Genomic DNA, 14,551 nt, shown 5'->3' with positions numbered 1-14,551 from the left:
GTGTGCGGTGATTGCTCTGTGTGCTGGGTACAGATGTGGGGAGTAGGGACCAAAGAGCGGTAAAAGAGAGAGAGAGAATGAAAGGGCAGATGTGTTAAAGAACAGCGCTGGGCGACAGGTAGGATGATTGAGATTCAGACAGAGTACGCAGAGAAACAAGAGGAATCTTGTCTGTATGCAAGTGGAATATCACGCAGACACAGACACACACACATGCACACACACATACATGCATGCACAGCCAGATGGAGCAGTATGCAGAGCATGTCCCATCAAAGTCCACCCGCTTGTCAAGAAGATGTATGGATGCAACGCCCTACCACAAGCCCACAAAAACACAAATACATACACAGACACACAGCTGCAGGGATGCATGTACACACTGATAGCAAAACAACACAATTCTCAGTCCTTCTCACACAGACACACACACGCACACACACATCTGATCTCCATTGTCTTATTTATTTTCCTCCACAGCAGATGCAGTGGATTCAAATGCAGAGGAAAGCAGCACCACCATCAGCGCATCAGTTTTGACTTTATTTTCACCACCTTGTTCTCGCTCCTCGCCTCCTTTTTTCCCCCTCTTTCCTTCGTTACCTTCGTGCTTTTCTCCCCCCACTTTTCTTCCTGTCTTCAGTCAATCCCTTTGCAAACACTCACTGGTGATCACATATTGTTCCTGAAAGTTCACTGTTGGTTTTTGCTTAACGCTTAATATCAGCAACGTTGTCTTAAATTATGCATGTCCAGTGCACACAATGTAGTTTCTGCTTGTTAAAGTCAGCAAACTGTCAATAGCAATTATGTGTTTAATTGCTTTAAACGATTGCTTTACGTGTTCGTTTAACATTTACCACAAATGAAGAAGGTGATGTTGGTTTCCCTCGTGTTAAACATCCATCATTTATATTTCGGTGTAATCAGAGATGGGGTTGAGACATGGACTGATAGTTGAGTCATTTAACACAGTGAAGAAAAAAAAAGAACTAATAACTTCCAATGTTGTCCTGACCGGCCAGCTGGTGAAGTAGTTTAAGAGTCCATCATCTTACTATTGATGTATGTTACACCTGGGTGTTTGCTTCACTGAAATATGGCTCACTGGTGATTCTGGAAGTTTGGGGGTTAAAGGTTGTGTTTACTTGCAATAGATTTGAATGATGAGAATAGGGGACCTGAACTGAATCATATTTATCATTCCCACCCTTTGTGATTATATTAATGATCAGTTTCTTGTGTGCTTGTGCTGCCTGGAGGGGTTGGTTTGGATATCATTTTATAGATACCGATGCCATATCGATTAGATTATTGCTTGGTCATGTATTATCAATTTCTGGTTAACTTTCTATGTGAAGGAAGTACATTGACAACATTTGTACAGCTGTCTAAAAAAGAAAAACACTGTTTAAAGGAAAAGATAATCTTCCCAGGAAATTGAACAATATGGATTCCCATCCCTAATCTTTCCCCGTTGATGAGTGTAACAGTGAAAATGTGGTACAATACAGCACTAAAACTTTGCAAACAGACTGGCTCTGGATCAATGCTGACAGTCTTTTTCATCTCCCACCATATCTTTATTTTTCTCTCAGTGCAACATACGGAGATTTCTCAACTGCACACAGAGGTCTGAGCACCATCTGTTCCACCACACAAACTTTAACACACACATATACGTGCATATATGCATACAAAAACACGTCGATCTTTCAGACCTACACTCACGTTTGCACACATACACACACAGCGGTCAATAAAACATATGTGGTGTATAGCATCAGAAGCTCTTTTTTTTTCTTTCTTTAAGTCAGATTTATAGTAATGTCTTTTTTACCCATCTGTTGAAAAGAAAAAGTCTCACTTGCACAGAGAGGGGAAGCAAGTGTTAAGGAACAATAAAAATGATTCACAGTGCCCGTTATGCATCCTCTCAAATCGAAAGTACTCCTGCCACATCTTGTTGCCAGGCAAAGCTGAACTACGAGCTCTTTTAAAAGTAAAGATGAGCAATGGATGTGTGTGACAGAAGACTAGGGTCGGCGAGAGGTAAAAGTAAAGACAAGCTGCAGAGTGACAAACAGCGAGTTCGGGAGATTTACCGCCATTATGAGCAGAGTTTACCATTATTAAAGTGCTGATGGAAATAGAAATGTTAATTCCATCTGACATTTTTCCACAGTGGGGCCAAACGGGGCTCAACATATTTAGAATACTCCATCAAAGACATCGTTTATTTATATAAAGCTGGCTTGTCATTTTCATTAACAACATGATGTCTAAATAATGATATAAATGGTGTGTTTTGGGGGGAAAAAATAGAATGATGTAAATCACATGTAAGCCTCGGTGAGCCATGTTTGGTCACTTGATGGAAGCCAGCCTATTGGAAACTGCTTTCTGTATACAGTTTGGTTCATTTCTGATGCCATGCTGACACAGAGCAAAGTGAGCCCAAATGGGTCTGGGCGTTTTCCCAGGCAAGACTCTTCGCCAGCAAAGGACTCACACAAAACTCTCAGCACACATCCTAATGCCGATGACACATGGCTTTATTTTCTAAAGCTTCCCACACAGCCAGTCTGTAACCTCTTTAGTCTACAGTGTAGAGCAGCGAAATTGCTTTTTGAACCTCGATATAGGTTGTGCGTTTTGACATGCATATATGTCAGCGCTACAATAACCGCTATGAACAGGCTGCACATTTATACACAAACCCCTTATGAGAACTGTTCAGGTCTGTAGCTCAAGTACAGCTTAAAATCACTCATATAGCCACTCCATCTCTAAACACAAGCACACTAATTCACAATGATACAGGCTCGCATGCATTATTTCCATTTTATGTTCGCTCAATTGGAGATAATACATCTGAATTTCAGGAGCTGGACCACACCTCGGACACTATAAATAACGCATATTTGCTTTTGTTTCCATGAGCCACTCTTGCGCCCCTTTTTTCTCTGCTTGCCAACCTCCTTTAAAGGTATCAGAGTGAATGAGGCCTTTCCCATATCAAACCCTCTGGCCTCTGGCTTTATTATAAATATATGTGGAGTTCCTCGCTACCAATGTGAAGGAATCATGATGATGTTTTAGGTTGTTGCACAGAGAGAGAGGTTCCAAGCTGGTCACTGCATGGCCTGGGCCAGAGGGTACTGACATCTCACAGTTTGACTGCTGCCATGACCTACGTCTGCTAACCAGCAAACCAACCAACAGTTGTGGCGTTACGTTTGTTTGTATGATGTGTGTCCCAGCTGTTATCGTGACTGCAACATGAAGGAAGTAGCAATACTGGAGCACAGCTGGGCACTGCAGCCCACGATTCAGTTGGTATTATCATCACACAGTCTATATCTAACTTGATGTCCTACCCAGATTTATTAGATCCACAGTGCGGATTTCAATAAAATATATAAGATTGCTGAAAGCTTACAGTGTGTTGGAGCCGTAAGCCAGATGGAACCCAATTTGTATCTGTGTGCGTGTCCATGCTGAAAGGAATATTATATAATATATTCCAGGCCTCAGCAGCAAGATCAATTTTCAACAGACAGTAAAGGCCGTCGTGTTTTACATGACAGTTGTCTCTTACCACGTGGAGAGAGACGGAGACACCCAGTTAGAGGAAGGATGGATAAAGGGGGCGCATGAGTCGAGTGATATACAATGGACGCTAAGTGAGAGTACAGTTATTTAGTGTGACATGTAGGAAAACAGACATGGATGAAAGGGTGAGGGTTGAAAACAGATGTGGGACACAGATCAAGAAAGAGCTGAGAAAAGAGAGGTAAGGATGCTGAAGGGAGAGCCTGTAAACAAGAGATAACATTTAAGGCATATGAGACACAGATGGGAAATCAAATACAGGAGGCAGAGGACAAGAACAGAAAAAAGAGGGCATAGGCTAACAGTAAGAGAGTGGGGGTTCCTGGGGGAGAGGGAACAAGCTTGTCTGCCTGGTGTTTTCAAAATATCACATGACGGCTGCCATGTGTTGGAAATTACTGCCGGTTAACTATCTTCCCCAAAACCACTCTGAAAAAATATGTCTGCAATTTATGAAATGTGTTCCAGGGCTGTGCTAAATAGAACCAGATTTGCAAAACAGAGGGAAAAAAACCTTTAGCCCTTACCACCTCTTCTCTGAAAACCACTACTCCTTTGCCTTCTTACTCTCCTTCCCCTTCTACCCCCACTGCTGCCTCCTCTGCCCTGCGGGGGAAGATGTTTAAAAACAGGGTCTTAGTCACATCTGGTGAGCAGGGAGCGGTGGTTGGTGAGACCTTGGATCGGGGCATTTCTAAGCTTACATCGCATGTGTGTGTGTGTGTACCTGTGTTCTTGTGGGTGACACAGTGACTGTGGTTTGCTAATGGCTCTGAGTGGCTGTGAGTAAAGTATGGCTGGAGGCGAAGGTGGCAGAGGGATGGCCTCTGCTTGCGCGCAAACACACACATGCCCAGTGTCACCACAGCCCATTTTAGGTCAGCGATGTGTCTTTGTCTCCTTTCATCTAACTGTTACATCCTTTCTACTGGGCTCTTTCACCTTTCACTGTCTCGCATCCCTGTCAGCACGCAGCCATCTGAGTCCACTGACAGGCGAGAAGAAAGGAGCTAAACATGGCCCACAATACCATTGAAGCATCATTGACAGGACTGTACAGTTCCAGTGTCTACAATCTGCATTTTATTTAAATAATCATGTGTTAATGTGAGATCTTAATCTTTAGTTCAGTAAAAAATAATCATAAACTGGCCATAAATTTTAGGTTTGATACTTTATTTTTAATTTTCCATATACAAATGTGAGATATTATTTGTGACAGTCCATTAGTTTTCTAGCATTTCTGGGTATTAGCATCACATGTTGTCGTCTTTGTTCAGCAGGAGGCGCCTCAGATCGCTATCCTCGCCACATCCATCCCCCGTGTCCATCAAACAGCCTCAGTTTTTCAACCAGCACATCTCTGAACTCTGTCCCCACACCCACGACTGATACTACTAATAGCATCATCAAGACAGTCCCATTGTTTTGCTTTTCTGTGGCAACACAAACACACACACACACACACGCATAGACTCAGACACAGCCTAACCACTCTCCAGTGCTACAGATGGATGCCACCACTCTCTCTGGAGCGTTGCCAGCGCCAGCTAGTGAACAGCTTGCCTGGCACAGTGCTCCACAGTGTGTGTGTGTGTATGTGTGTGTGACAGTGTCTGTGTGTGTATGCCTGCAGAAACAGTAGCGAAATAGCCTAGCACAGATGGGTGGCCAAATTCCCCACCCCTCCCGCATACACACAAGAATACAAACACATGCGCACTGTGACACGCGCACACACATATGCTCCAGAATAGAGACACACATGCGGACGCAAGCACACACACACACGTGCCTTGGTTCTGCTTTAAGTGTTGTCGACCTGGCGCACACTTGCCGCTCGCACAGCTGCTTCCTCGTTCACACACACGCGCGCACACACACAGAGTACACACAGCAGAGGATCACAGTTACACACGCTTCCATACATCTGTACTTACTTTACACGTCCTGTTCATGGCATGCAAAATATAAAATCCACCATCACTCCCGCATCACCCAAGCCCACACACATAGACAGATAAATGTATTCAAACGCATCTGCAACACAGACACACACACGAGCATTCGCACTAACATGGTCTTTTATGTTGGTAGCTATTCAGTGTTGTATGTTTCTGCGTGTTTTCTTCATGCGCACAACGAAAACATCAAGGCGTTCAGCTGGAAAGCCTCCAGTACTGGAAACCTGCCAGCAGAGGCCTATAGATCAGCATGATCATAGCAGTGTGTTAAGACACATCGCTGTTTAGTCAGGGCACAATAAAGTTAAGACATGCAATGAATGAAAGCTCTGCCTGCCACAGCTGACTTTACTAGAATGCAGCAGCGTGCAACTGAAACCATTTAAAATGCCTAAATTGTGACGTGAACTCTTGTGACAGGTTGTCTGATATTGCCTCATGTCTTGACTTTGTGTTTCTGCATTGGCTGCAGCTTCTGTTGTAACATACTCATGAAATGCTGTTCCTGAATGGCGGATTCTAAAAAACCAGGAGGTTTTACATTCATTTAGGGTCAAAGGAACGCTCTCTTGGGATCCAACAAAGCCAGAGAAACTTTACCAATGGAAAAAAGTCAGTAGTTAGACAGCCTGCCAGTCAATGAGCTTAGGCGGCTGGCAGCAGGTACTCTCGCCCCCGGTACATAGGGGAAAGCATGGTGGCGGGCAGTGCCAACTGTGCACTAGGTGGGCGTGCCAGCTCCGCCAGCCTTGCAGTGTCTGTTTGCCAGTGCCATCTGGGAAGAACAGCTCTGCGCACATACAGTACCTCTCCTCAGCTCAGAGGGCACAGACACGCACAGACACACACACATGCATGGATGCACACAAGAAAGCAAGGGCAGACATGCACTCCACATTTATGTAGAATCCACAAATATGCATGGTATGAACAGCGCACACACATATGAAGGTACACACACGCACACACACAGGCACAGCCGGCCGCTGACAGCTCACCATCTGTGCGCTGCCTCTGACTTCTCCCTCTGCTTCGTTCTCTGCCCTTGTTTTTGCTTTCATAAACGCGCGGTCCCTTTCCTCCTTTCCACACTTTCTCTCATCGTTCCCCGTCTTATCAGATGAGTTCTTCAGGCCAGAGATCCCTACGTTATGTCATTGCTACCTGTGCACTGACACTTGACATGTATTTTCTTTGGATTTCTCCCCACGTATAGGATTAGGAAGTGTCATTATTTGGCAGGTTGTTTTCAGGTTGAACTGAGCAAGACAGCGAGTCTACTGAGTCTCTCTGTTTTTTACTTGAGTTGGGCAGTCTGGGCCAATCAGATATATAGATGAGGAACTATAAGATATCCTTAAGTGATTCACTAATACTGAATAAAGTGTGAATGCAGTAAAATCAGGATTAGTCTTTCACTGAGGACACAAACCATCTCTCAGTACACCACATAAGTCATGTAAAATCAAAGAAAGATACTAAAAAAAGTGAGAACAAGAGAAAGAAAATATCAATCTCAGTCTGTTACATAGTGTTCCTCTTCAGAGGAGAGTGAATGAATACGAGAGCAAAAGAGTGAAAACCAATGTAGAGAAAGAAATGAAATGACAAGAGCAGTTTAAATTGATAAGAGTAAAAGGGAGAGGAGAGGAAATAAAGAGGAGGAGGAGAACAGAAGTAGGAAGGTAATATGAGCACAGGACTGTGGAATTCACTTCAAAGAGAAGCTAAAGCAGGTCACTGTCTTTACCAGAGTTTTCCTTGGGTGAACCTCTCTCATATGTTTCTCATTTAAAGCCTCTGAACCACTGTTTGAAAATGAAGGCCAAAGAAAGACACAAGTGCTCTACATGCAGCGCATGTCCTTTTTTTTGTGCCGGAGTATATTCACAAGGGATTTAGACAATTAGCTCATTTGTTGAAAAATAGCTGTAATTTTCCAGATGCCGTTCCATTCATCTTAACATTTCTACATCGCAGTTTAACAGCTTCACATTTGGAATACCACCAAGCTATTCCTTTCCTCCTCTGCAGCACAACAGCTGTAATATTTTCAGTCACAAATCTGCCCTCTCTTTCTATTCCATGTTCCATTTATTTCTTTCCCTCTCACTGGTCACCACTACCTGCAGTAACTGATTGTTTCTCCCACCATCTATCCTTTCCTACCTCCCTTTCTCCCCATTCTCTCCCTCCCCCCACCCTTTGGCAACTGCATAACATCATCAGAAAGATCTATGACCGAACACTATTGCACTCCTATTATTCTTTCTCTCTGCAGCCTCTTTCTCCTTCAGTTGCAATCCCTCCTCCTTGTGCTTCCTACTCCCTGCCCTCTCTTTACAACTTCCAACCATTTTCACCCTCTTACTCCTCTATCTGCTCGCCTTGCTGTCCTTCTTTCCGTCCAACTCCTCCAAAAGCGCCACATGCACTGGAAGAAGTAGCCTCATTACAAACAAGGAAAATCCATTTGGAGCAGGCTTCTCCGACCCCCTCTGAACTCTCTTGAGTAAAAATGGCCCACATCTCTGCTCTTGCCTCCTCTCCGTCGTGGATTCCCCCTCTTTCTCTCTAATTATTTATCCCTGTTTCTCTGCCTTTTCTGTTTCCTAAGCAACTCACTCTCTCGCCACTATGGTCCCTGTGTTCTCACACAACCAGGTAAGGTGTCGACATTGCAATACAGAGTAGAATTTAAATACCGATTCATGTGTAAAATAGATGAAAAATTAGATGAAGTTATTCAGTTTTTAAATTGATTTTCAGTTACTAGGACAGGCCATGATAAAGTAATAATCCATTCACACAATCTAGACACCAAATCCTACCTACCTACCTACCTACCTACCTATCTATCTATCTATCTATCTATCTATCTATCTATCTATCTATCTATCTATCTATCTATCTATCTATCTATCTATCTATCTATCTATCTATCTATCTATCTATCTATCTATCTATCTATCTATCTATCTATCTATTATTCCTTATACCTGGATCATGCACACACATTTCAAATGGTGGCATTACTTCAACCAAAACATTGGTTGAAAACTGCTATAAACACAAAGGACAAAATCAGCAGGGTTAGTTGGTGATTAGCAACAGTTGACAGTATTTGAAGAGAACGACGGACCTCCAGCAAATAAATGATATGATAATAGATAGCCATGAACATAACAAAGGACAAACAAAGTTGAAAATGTGTCCAATGAGTCAACTCATGAGTTGCCTTCATGACCCAAGAGTCATCACAGAATACACGAGCTATGTCAAAAACAGCTGTCGGAGCTCCCGACGACGCTCGTGCTTACGGCTGAATCATAACCAGGTGTTAGAGCCCTGTTGTTAGGATGAACAGCGGACACTGGATTCATGAAATCTGAGAACAGACATCAAGCTGGGTAGTGTGCAGAATCTTCTGAATTCAAACAAAATAAAGCAACTGACTCGTGTCAGCGCTGTCAGTTAAATAAGACTCATCCCACCTATAAAACTGAAACTCTGTCTTATCCCCTTTACTTTTAATTTTATCGCTTTGAATTATTGCTTTTGGCAACTGAAGTTATCAGAATTTTATAAAATTTAAAACTGATAAAGTTTTCAGCTCACGGGAGTAGAAACAAACAGTTAGCAGCCTTTCCATGGTGCAAAGGGAAGCTGCATATCTGGAGGCTCACTTGAAGATATAGTTTTTAATACAAAGAAATGATTTCAGCAGCTTTAATAGTGAATGTTCAGCCCTTCATTAAGCTTCATTTGTCTGATCCTTAAGGCAAACAATTAAATGGTGCTCCTGGGTTTAAATTGGGCAGCAATGTCATACTAAAGATCTAAAGAAACAAAAAACACCTCCTTGTGCACTGTGTGTGTTAGTATGTATATCTCATGTGCCTACAGGAAACATTAATCACTTTTGTTTAGTGACCTGAAACTTATTGTGTGGGCCCCTTCAGTTAAACTAATCGATTCTCAGCAGTGGTTTAGCAGTAAGAAAATTAATCACTGCAGCACTTCCTGTCATTTTCTCCAGACTACTCCTGAAATCTTCTCTCCGCATCCTTCTTCTTCAGCTGGCTCTCATTTCTCTCCCCTCTCTCACTCTGTCTTTAAGAGCCTTTCCTTTCTTTTTACCCCTCATTCCTCCCTCCAGTGCTCTTTCTCCCTCTCTCGCTCGCTCCTTCTGCTCTGCCATCATCGCAACATCTGATTAACATATGTCTGGGCTTTCACTCCCTGTCAGCTTGCAGGCATCTGCACACATGCGAACTAACAGAGGCGCTCGCATTCACGCAGCCTCGTAAACCGTGTCTCAGGTTCAAGAGTGTAAAGGACAAAAATGGCAGCAGATTTTCACGATCCTCCTTTTAGCTACATTTATGTCCCACGCCGCCTGAGCGTGAACGTGTGCGTGCCCACAACAGGGAGGATCAGAGACAAAGCGCCTTAATGTTAGTGCAAGACAACAAGCACTAATGTTCCCTCAGTGAGCTGCTAAAAATGCCAGTAAGGGAGGAGAGAAAAAGAATTATATTAGGACAGAGACAAAGACGAGATGAAAGAGAGAAGATGTGAGTATGGGAGCGTATAAACAAAAGCAATAGCTGCTCCAGCTCTCCGGAGACACGTGGCCCCTAAAAGCACTAGCAAACCCAGTCTCTCTCTCTAAGCTCAAGTTTCATTTCAGAGACAGGAATTGATAGAATGCATTTGAGTTTATTCAATACACTGTTGGGAGCTTAACTTCATATCCCACTTCCAGTTACTGCAACCAGAGAACTCGTACTGATTAGCTTCGGCAGTAGTAACAGGAAGACATCTCATCCTAACTATCACCAGCCCATACCAGTCAGGCTACATGATCAGATTTTTTACCTGATGAGATTTTACCGGCTTAAAGCATCAATGAAATCATCTCATATGTGTTGCAGGATGCTAAAGCCTCTTTTCAAATCATCTGTTCTCCTCTGCCCAAAACTGCCTGGAATCAGGCCCACTTTCACGGCCTCATCTGCAACAAAAGCAGGTAACAACAGCAGCCGACGTAGGCAACCAAACAACTACTTTGTCGAGAGGCTTGCCAAAACGCATAATCCAGCTGACTGCAACAAAAGCTTTGCAAAACCCTGCAGACAGACACTGATGGTTGTTTGCATTGGTCTATGTTTGTAATACCCATAATCTGACCAGTTTGTTATAATGGCATCCCCTGCCATTTGAACACTTTTGTAAAAAAAAAAATACAAATAAAATAAAGACACACATACATCAGTGGCACCAGCACCGCAAACTGGGATACAAACCGTGCTGAGTTAAATTACTCCCTCTGCGTGTGAGTGTGTCTGTGAATGAGCATCAGGGGCTTATTTCATTCAAGAATTAAACAAGTCAATACTGTGGCTTTAAGTAAGCTTGCATATACTGTACTGTATAGCCTTCTTTCTGTGTCCTCCTGCAACCTCCTGACACCTCCCCCACGCAGGCTAATAAGGACTCATTCTCTATATATGGGTTAATATATGTGCTTAAATTCAAAACAGGCAAATAAAAGGCTTTCTTAATACGGGCGCATTAACGCACTGAATAGTCACACAATACTGATGAGGAGAAACCGTTTTGCTAAGGAGATTTCAATGGAGCGTCAAAGCTGTTTTGTGTGGGGTGGAGCCATCCTGTGTATATCATTTTGTGGGTGAAGGGTGTGTGTATGTGTGTGTGATGAGGGGTTCTATTGGAAGGAACTGAAGTGACTTTTTTTGTGGAAGACTTGGTAAACTCAATGGGGCTTTGGAGGGCCAACTCAATGATAAGTCAATGAGGTGCACTTGAATGGCGGAGTTGATGGAGTGAGACACACAGAAAATAATCTCTTTCTCTCACAGACACATACAAAGCAAAGTCCCACGGGACAGCTTCTGGCCACTCAGCGTCAGCATGTTTAATGGCACAGGGTGATATGTGCGTGAGAGAACAGAGTTAGCTAGTCGCAGAGAGCAATGCATGGTTATGTTTGTACACCATCACCAATAAGCTAGACAGTTCTGCCTCCATTCTGCTACACCCTTTTCTGTCTTCCCTGCACACTAACCCCTGCTTGTGTGCTGTCTCCATGTGAGGAGTGCCTGTGTGTGTGTGTGTCTGCACAGGCTACAGAATACACAGAACCTCACACAGTTTACACCCCAGTGGAGACTATTAGTGATCCTCTACCAGACACAGAGGGAACACATAGTCTGAGAGAGACACAGGCAAAGAGTCAAAAGTGTAGAGGAGAGAAGGGGAGAGAGAGGGTGGGGTGGCTGCGGGGGGAGAATCAAGAGGAGAAGGATGAGAGAAAGAGACAGTGACAGACTGGCACACTGATACGCAGACACACACAGATGGGAAGATAAATGAACAGATATTCTGGCAGTGCTACATAATACAGAAAGAAAGGGAAAGGGAACATCAGGGCAAACGTCAGTTCTCTTCCTCTCGCAAACCGACCAAAGATGGCCTCAGCTTTAGTGCAATCTGATGTAACTCGCCAGAAACAGTTTCAATGCTGCACATCAAACATAGTCATACCACAGTCATCAGACTGAAGAGAGAGGATATGTGAAATCTCTCCAAAATGTGTCACACTTTAAGGTGAACACTTAGTGTTATCTAACAAACTCGAGTGTATATCTTTAATTAAGCGTATATCGGCATACACGCGTCACCCCATTTGAGAGGAGAAGAGAAAAGCAGGAATAAAGAGACGCCTGAAGAAAAACAAAGGTCGAATGACAAGGTGGAAGCCAGAAAAATTGATGTAGAGGATGCAGGAGGAGGTGGTTAAAAGAGACAAGAAGGCGGAGAAAAGGAAAGAAGGCGACCAGCTTGTATAGAGGTGCAGTTGACCACAACAGGCGCTCCACTGGGCTGCACTCAACTGCTCTCTGCCTCCTGGACACACATTACCTCTGAGAATATTTGATGTGTGCGTCCGCGTGCACGCGCGAGCACGACGGCTGCATCTGAGCAGCAACTCTGGAGGAAGGGAGGTTACATATGGGCTTGGCCTTTGTGTGCCTGTGTGTTGATGGAAGTGAGAAAAAGGCAAGCGAACTGCAAAAAGAGAGCGAGTGAAAGTGAGTGTAGTCGAAAAGGTGCAATCAGCAGAGGGGCGGAAAAAAAAAAGCGAGCAAGAGGCTCCCTGTGTGTGCGGCAGGTCCCCAGCCATCTGGACACTCCCCCCCCCCCCCCCCCTCCTCAACCCACCCCGCCCTCCACACCCACCATTCTCCTCCACCCTCCTTTTCCTCCCCTCTCCTCTGCCGACTGGTGTGCTATTCATGGCGGACCCATTTCACCTTTCAGTGTGTTACGCCCGCTCACCACAATACATGCTAATGAGGTAGAACAAATGACTTTTTTTCAGTGGGTGCATGCATGTGTGCGGCCCTGTGTGTGTGTGTGTGTGGGTGGGTGGGTGGGTGGATGGGTTGCTGAATTCTTCCAATCTCGACTGCTCGTTTCCAAACCACTTGCTTAACTGTCGAAAGAGTTGTTAATGGTTGTGCACAAACCAATTTTGTTTTCTCACCTGAAGGCACAAAATAGCTCCAGATTACTGACACCTGATCTGATGTTGCTTTGCACCGATGCTTGATTTCTAGAGCACCGCAAACATAGGCTCAGGAATCCGCAGTCTTAATGCATTTACCACTGTGTCTCAAGGACCTATAGCAAACAAACCATATAAACACAATGGCATTTAATTCCAGCTAGGGTAACCTCCACCAGTCCTATATATCCTCACACCCAGCCACCTTCTATTTATCCTCCACTGAGTGACTTGGCCCAGTTCCAATCTGATCTGCTCGGCGATGATAAAGTGGAGAGGAGACAGAGGAGGGGAGAGAGTGCACATTTACAGTTCTCTGTAGCACGGATGACAGGAGATGAATGGAGCACTTGATTTGTCGCAACAGAACACAAGACACCACAACTGACATCGGCAAGAGGAGTGGTGACAGGGAGAAAAAATAAGAAACAAGCAGGCAAGAAAAGGGAGTGCCAGGGTGCTGAAAGATTGAGGAGCAATACAGAAGATGGGAAGGGAAGAGAAGAGGAGAGCAAAGTGAAAAAGGGGATGCTTGAAAAGAATAGATGATAGCGAGAAAACAAGGGGAAAGAAAAATGCATAGCAATACAGACAGAATGACAAACAGTTTGTCAAAACCGAGCCTCCTTCGAGTCTTTCTTCAGCAAGAGCTGCTTTTCATTCGCCCTGTATCACTAGGTGGCGCTAACGATACATCTGTACACCTGCCAACCCTCTCCTCCCCCTCTTCCTCCCCCTTTACGTCTTTCCATAGTGAATCATTGTGACAGCCCGGCTTGGCAGTCATAATTAACCGAGTGCACTAGCTAGTGTAGCACTCCATGCAACACACCACAGTGAGCCAAGCACAGAGAGGACTGCTCATAGTCAGAGCTGCCACTAGGCATGATGGTCATGTTTGTGTGTGCACGCCTCTGTGTGTGTGTGTGATTAATAGTGTGTGTAGTGACAGTGTGCAGTCAACTAAGCCACATACACAGGTGGGGAAAGGAGAAGGACTTTTTGAGGCTTCTTCGAGGATCACTGCCTCTGGTCAGACATTGCTGATTAAATCAGCGTCGGGCCAAAGGTAACAAATTATCCTTTAAAATACAACTCTCTGTGTCTGTTATTGTTGCAAGGAATTCAAATTTTTAAGGCATCGGTTTAGAGGTTTGCTGATTTAATTATGCAAAACAAACAAAATAAATCATAAAGAAATATTTCAAATGTGGTGTCTTTTTAAAAACAAAAAAAATATCTGCCAGCGCGAGATTTATATATCATCGCTGCCTATTTGTGTCTCTCCCACTAAATCCTGCTCAAGAGGAAAACCATCCATTTTGAGGGCTGCATTTTGCACATGTAAAACACAGATTTGTCCTGCAACAGCTGT

At 44.0% G+C, this 14,551-nt stretch overlaps 1 protein-coding gene across 5 annotated transcripts in view; it reads right to left on the bottom strand.

Moving 5' to 3' along the window:
* The window catches only part of runx1t1 (RUNX1 partner transcriptional co-repressor 1), a 57,088-nt gene that overhangs the window by 29,327 nt on the left and 13,210 nt on the right, over positions 1 to 14,551 (bottom strand). The window contains exon 2 of one of the 5 annotated variants that reach the window (XM_085395996.1): positions 4,143 to 4,221. The exons of the other annotated variants lie outside the window; for them this stretch is intronic. The gene's annotated coding sequence lies outside the window, so the exon portion shown is untranslated. The remainder of the gene's footprint in view (positions 1 to 4,142; positions 4,222 to 14,551) is intronic. 5 annotated transcript variants of the gene reach the window in all.

Source organism: Rhamphochromis longiceps, linkage group LG22, assembly GCF_057381845.1.
Source record: "Rhamphochromis longiceps isolate RC_006_pf linkage group LG22, R_longiceps_female_GT1.1, whole genome shotgun sequence".
NCBI lineage: Eukaryota > Metazoa > Chordata > Actinopteri > Cichliformes > Cichlidae > Rhamphochromis > Rhamphochromis longiceps.
Note: the sequence above shows the minus strand (reverse complement) of the source record. Positions and strands in the feature narration are given on the sequence as shown.